Genomic DNA, 6,674 nt, shown 5'->3' on the forward strand with positions numbered 1-6,674 from the left:
TTCTCAGTGTGGGTTTTTTTTTTTTTTTTTTTTTTCCTAGCTTTACGGCTTGTGTAATTGCCAAAGAGAGAGAGACAGTCAGAGACAGTGAGAAAGAAAGTGAGAAATCATCCCCCAGGGGGAATGTCCACGCCAAAACCCTTTCTCCTCCTAGGATCTTGGGCACACATACACAAGTGCCTGGCGTGATTTTTAAGCCACCATGTCTGAGACTTGAAATACAATTTGCCATGTAGGAGTCCAATGATGTAACTGCTACACCATCTGCTGGTCCCAAGCATAAGTTTTAAGTTGCTGGGTCCAGGACTTGAACCATAGTGCACTACATGGGAGTCCAGAGATGTAACCATTATGTCATCTGCTGGTCCTGAGGTAATTAATTTTTACTAGTATAATGTGCCAGGACTTTAACGAAAATAAAAATAGTCTTGGTCAAGGTCTCTCTTTTTTGACATAATTCTTACATTTTTATGGCCAGAATAACCAGATTAATTTCTTTCCTTAAGCTTGCAGTTTATTCAGGAAATTCCATATTTTTGCATAACATTCACTTAAACTTAAAACAGAGAACTCATTTTCTTAACTCATTCGTTTGTTCATTAATAATTATAGAGCATTGACTGTATATTATGGCAAATACTAGGTTATCCTTTGAGGACTTGGTGTGTTAAGAAAGTCAAATGTTCATCATAAAAGAGTTTTAAAAAATTTTTTTTTAAAAAGTTTATTTATTTCTGGGACCAGCAGATGGTGTAATGATTATGTTTCTGGACTCCCACATAATTGACTGCAGTTCAAGTCCTGTACCCAGCTGGTTCAAACTCAAGCTGGGTGCATGCATGCCAAAAAAATCCCAAGAGGAGAATGGAGGAAAAGAGATTGAAGTGTAGCCATCCCCTCAGAGGTGATTTCTTGCTTTCTGTTTCTCTCTCTCTCCAGTGAGAGCATGCACCCTATAGCAAAAATCTTTCAAAAAAAATTATTCATTTCTCCCATGACTGAGAAGTGGACAGAGACAGAGAGACGCATAGACAGAGAGACAAGCACTCCTAGCAGAGTCTTCGCACTGCAATATTCCCTCCACCTCAGCCAGCTTGGATCCCAAGGATGTATGTGCCTGGGTCAGTGTACACAAGGCAGGCCCAGGACCCAAACCCCAGGATTTGCCATGTGGGTCTAGTTGCTTAACTGCTATGCCACCATTTGGCCCCAGTACAGCTATATTTCTCTTTAATCCATAAGCTCTAATATATGAAAACATGATCTTTTAAAAATACTTATCTTCTACATGTGCCTAAGGACAGTTAGAGAGTAGATTAGAACAGACTTTTAAACATCAGTGAGTATTGGAGGACTTGAGAAAACATGGGCTGCGGCCAGCCCCTGGTGTGGTGGTTAGAGCAACTGGAGTTCATATGACCAACCATGCAGCTCAAGTCGTGGACCAGGCAGCTTAAAAAAACATGCTGGCACATGTGCACACGTGTCCAAAATCCTAAAAACAGGAAGAAATGGGGGAGAAGGAACTGTGGTATAACCCATGGGGAAGGTTTTCTCACTTTCCTTCTCTCTCTCTTCTTATCCTGGGCACATTCTAGCAAAATAAAAAAAAAGAAAAGAAGAGGAAACAAAAATAGTGCAAACTATATAAACTGAACCAAAAAAAAGGCAAAAAGAAATAACTAGATGCAAGGGTAGAAACTTATGAAGTTGGAACAGACATGCAATAGATAAGACCTGCAAAGCCAAAAATCAGTTGTTCAAATAGCCTTTGGTGTGATTAAGAATGTAGACATTGGGACCAGCAAATGGCAGAATGGTTACATCACTAGATGCCCACGTAGTTGACCATGGTTCAAATCCCGACCCAGCAGTTTAAAATTCACACCAGGCACATGTGTATGTGTGCCAAAACCCCAAGAGGAGAATGAAGGAGAAGGGAATGCAGCATGGCCATTCCCCCACGATGATTTTTCGCTGTCTCTCTGTTTCTTTTTATCTCTCCAGCGAGTGCACATGCTCTACAGCAATAATCTCTCTTAAAAAATTTTTTTTAAAATAATGTAGACGTTAGTAAGTTTACAAGAAGATATTATAAGCAGCTGTGTGTTGATTTAGATTAAATAGAAAAATTCATAAACATACATGACTTACCAAATTAAGAGGAAACACTATACTTAATAAATCTATAACTTTTAAAGAAGTTGAATTAATATTTATATTTTTTCCTACCAAAAAATGCATAAAACCAGACATTTTTAATAGAGCAATCTACCAGTCAGGATAAAAATCCAAACTTGCACAGGCCATTTCAGAAATTGAAAAGATAGAGCCCTTCCCTACTTATTACATGAGGCTAGCACATCCTTATTATCAAAACCTGAGAGGCAGTGTTTCAGAAAGAAACGTTTCAGGTGAATCTCAGTCATGATCATAAATGCAGAAGTTCTTATAAAGATACAGTATTAGAAACCCATGATTTAGCAGTTTAAAAAATAGATCAAGGGGTCTGGCCCCACGTCACAAAGGACAAGTGCTGTTCACAAAAAGCTGGATCCCACGTGGCCCACCATGGTTCAAGTCCCAGCTCTAGTGGCTTGAAAAGCATGTTGGGTGTGTGTGCATCCCCCAAATTCTAATGGGACGGAAAAATGGAGAAAAAGGGATTGTGGTGTGACCATGCCTGACTGGGGGATCTTTTCACTTTTTCTCTCACTCTCTTTCTCTGGCCAGCTCACACATCCTCGGGCGATTAAAAAAATACAGCAAGGAATGCAAAATTGATTTAATATATGAAAATCAATCAGTATAATCCACTTCACTGAAATACATTGATAGATGGGTAGACAGATGAAATTGTTTCAGAATCCAATCCAAGATACCACGTATTGCATTTAGCTGTCATGTCTCTCCAGCCTTCTTTGTTTCAGAGCAGTTCTTCGATTTGGGTGTATCTGACATTTCCTTATGATTAGGTCCATTTCTAGCAGCAATGCCCCAGGGTGATGCCGTGTACTTCTCTGTCCATTGTGTGAATTTGTGGGGACATAGCTCTGTCTATAACACCAAAGGAAACTCCTTTGCTCTATTACTCTATTTCCACCGTTGTGGAAGGTTTTAAGAGGTTTTTGCTATAGGACATGTGTGCTCGCCAGAAAGAGAGAGAGACAGAGAGACAGAAAGTGAGAAATCACACCCCCCCCTCCACGGGGGACTGCCACTCCACAATCCCTTCTCCTCCATTCTCCTCTTGGAATCTTGGGCACACATGCACATACACCTGGCGTGAGTTTAAACCACCAGGTCCAGAATTCAAACTGCAGTCGACAACATGGGAGTCCAGTGACATAGCCATTATGCCAACTGCTGGTCCCTCCACTGTTTTTCATCTTAATTTGCTAGAGTAGTATCAGTTTGGGGTACAATGAGCACTGTGGAAGAGCCCTTGCAGGAGGTTGTGATGAATAAATGCTTTATTTTGATCGAGCACATTTCTTTTTTCCTGGAGCTCAATGCAGTGATGAGTAGCTGTTGGGTAAGTAGCTGTGTGGGGAAGAGGATGGGGTGGAATAGAGCCAAAATTTAGATTAATGTGCTCATTAGGAAAGCAACACATATGTTCATTCTGTAAGTATTTAGTTCCTGTGTTAAATTTTTCTGAAGCTAATAATTTATCCTGTCATCTAATAATGTTATTTAGTAAAAGCAGTGTTATTAATAATGTAGTAAACAGTTCTTTAGCACATTGTTTGCCCAGTATTGTGACAGGTGGTAGTACAACAGTGAATGAGGTATTTCTTTGTAGATCTTGCAGTCCAGTGAGAATTCAGACAGCAAATACGATGCAGTAAGTGGAGTGTTACAATGTTGGTGAGTACAGGGGCCATGGGAGCACATGGTTAAGACCTCTCACCTGCCTTGGGGAAATTTAGAATCTGAGTAACTAGGGCTTGATCTGGAGGCCTGGTGGTTAAAGGAGCCAGTTCCTACATGGATAACTGTGCAGTCTGAGTCCTGGGGCTGGCAGCCTGAAAAATGTTCTATGTGCTTAAAAAATGTGCCTGGGTGCCCAACGTCCCAATAGGGTAGAAAAAAGAAGGCATTATAGTATGACCATCTTTCATTGGAACATTCTCTCTCTCTCTCTCTTTCTCATGCGCACACGCTTGCTCTTTCTCTCTGGCATGCATGTGCATCCTTAGAAAAAAGACACTAAGAAGTAGGGTCAAACATAGTATTCTTAGGCACAAGTGGCATGGAGAGGCATGGCGGCATTACTAGGAAGAAAAGCACACTTACATCGACTTGTCTCTGTCAGAAACGCTGGCCAGCTATGGAGACAAATCTGATGAGGGAAGTTGCTGCATGAATTTGCAGACCACCTAGTGACTCTTTCTGGGAAAAGATAACCCAAATTATGTAAACATAAAAACCTCTGAACTCTCAGTGAAATGAGTGATTTTATATCTAGGTCCTTTGGTAAATATATGGTGGTGTCCACTTTTTATCGTCACTGCTATTATTTTATGAGCATTACGGCTCATTTTCCAATGGCTCAGAAAATAAATAAGCAGCTGTCAAGGCAGTTAATGACTAGGTATTTACCACAGTATTTTGTTCCAACACATTCAAACTCTCAGCCTACACAACCAACCAGGGCATAGAATGCTCTCCATCAGGGAAGCAGAGTCTTTAGTTGAATGGGGTTGGGCAGGGCTTGGTAGCAAGTCATGGGCCTGGCTTTAGCAGGGCAGACTGTCCTAGGAAGGAAGCTCGAAGGTTGTTGCTTCTGTACAGTGCTCATTCCCCTCTGGTTTAGCAGCCACAGCTAAACCAAGGACAATCAGGAGGACACAGCTGAGCTGCTCTTCCATCTTGGCCCCCAGCTTTGGTCTATCCCTTTCACTTACTCTACCCAACCTGGCACCACAGCCTGTGATACTGGCTTTGTTAAAGGGATCTGTAGGATCATGACTCTGTCTCTGTATGAAGCCATTCTTACTTCCCAAATACCATTGAGTTTTTCTCCTTAACAGTTCTGGAATCTGTCTCCTTTTCCCTTTCATCCTTCTTCCCATTTATGCCTTCCTCCCTTTTTTCTCATCCTTTCCTTAGCATTTTCTTTTGGTATATTCTTATTACAAATATGAGTCCATTTAGGTATAAAGAGGTATAACAAAGAAAATAAAAAGTATTTGTCATTTCACCATTCAGAGATTGTGGCTACTAAGATTCTGATGTATATCCTTTCGATCTTGTGTGTTGTGTGAGTGCTACAAAATTGGAACCTACTGTATACGTGATTTTACTATTTCTTTCACTTTCTCCTGTGTTGCCAGCTTTCTTTTAGTCGGTACTTCCTCTTTATGATTGTCATGTCAGTATTTCTACTTATCCTTGCATCTGGGAAGAATTCCAACATGTAGCTTTACCTAGATTTATGGTTGCTCATATTAAGAAAAAAAAAAAGAACAAAACCCAAAAAACACTTCTTAGTGAAGTTCTTCCCCTTTCCTATCCCCACTGAGCTAAGATAACTCCTTTTTCAGGCCTGCACCACCATAGAAATCTCTTAACTGGTCAACCACAAGATGTCTTCCTCTACCATTCACTCACTTCTGCCAAGTGAAATGCAATCCTGACCATGTCTTTCTTTGGCTTTAACCTTCAGTGCCACACCCATGCCATGCCCATTAGAATGTAGGTTACTTTTCTGACTCAGATACATATTTTTTTCTACTGGCTCTTTTCTGGCCTCTCCAGACTCCTTTCTAGATTAGTCCCTCCCCCTACCTTCAGCTGAGGTCTTTCCAATTCTCACACCTCTGAGTCTTTGCTCAATCCTTTTATTTCTGTCTGGAATACCTTTCCCCTTTGTTTGCATGACAAAACGCATGTGACCTTTAAAATTCAATCAGAAGGAGCCAACAGGTGGTGGTGAAGGTGGTGAAGGCACTGGACTTCCACATGGTGTATCATGTTTCAAGTCCTGGACCTGGCAGCTTACTTTCTCACGTTCCCTTTCTCTCTCTCAGTCTCTCTTTGGTCACATTTTTAAAAATAATAATAATTACAAATAAAATTGAATAAATTAATAATCAGAAAATAAATAAATAAATAAATAATACAACCGAGGCAGAGCCAGTCTATGGGATGGTGATTAGGGTGGCTGGATCCTATATGACCAACCTCATAGTTTGAGTCTCAGATCTGGTGGCTTGAGAAACATGCCAGGTATATGTGTGTGTGCATGTCTAAAATCCCAAAAGGAGAGAGAAATCCCAAAAGGAAGAGAAGGAATTGCAGCATAACCATCCTTCATGGAGGGGTGGGGTGTTTCTTACTTCCCCTCTTTCTCTCTTTGCCTGTCTGTTTCTGGTAATGTGAGCACCCTTCGGCAAAATTTTTAAAAAATTAAAATTCAACCCAGGCAGTACCACCACTTAGAGATGTCTGAAAATTCTTTGTTTCACCTCTGCCTTCCCATTGGAATAAGATCTCAAGGTCCCTAGATTGAGAAATTTCACCTAACCCACTATGTCTTTTTCAAAATGACTTCTTATGTTTTCTCCCTTAACTACAGGAGTTAAACCTTGATCCCAAGCATCTCATACATAGTGAATATCATGAAATACTCCTGAATAGCACTACTCTTGTATAGTCATTCTGGTTCA

This window comes from Tupaia chinensis, unplaced genomic scaffold, assembly GCF_000334495.1.
Source record: "Tupaia chinensis unplaced genomic scaffold, TupChi_1.0 Scaffold000086_1, whole genome shotgun sequence".
Taxonomy (NCBI): domain Eukaryota; kingdom Metazoa; phylum Chordata; class Mammalia; order Scandentia; family Tupaiidae; genus Tupaia; species Tupaia belangeri.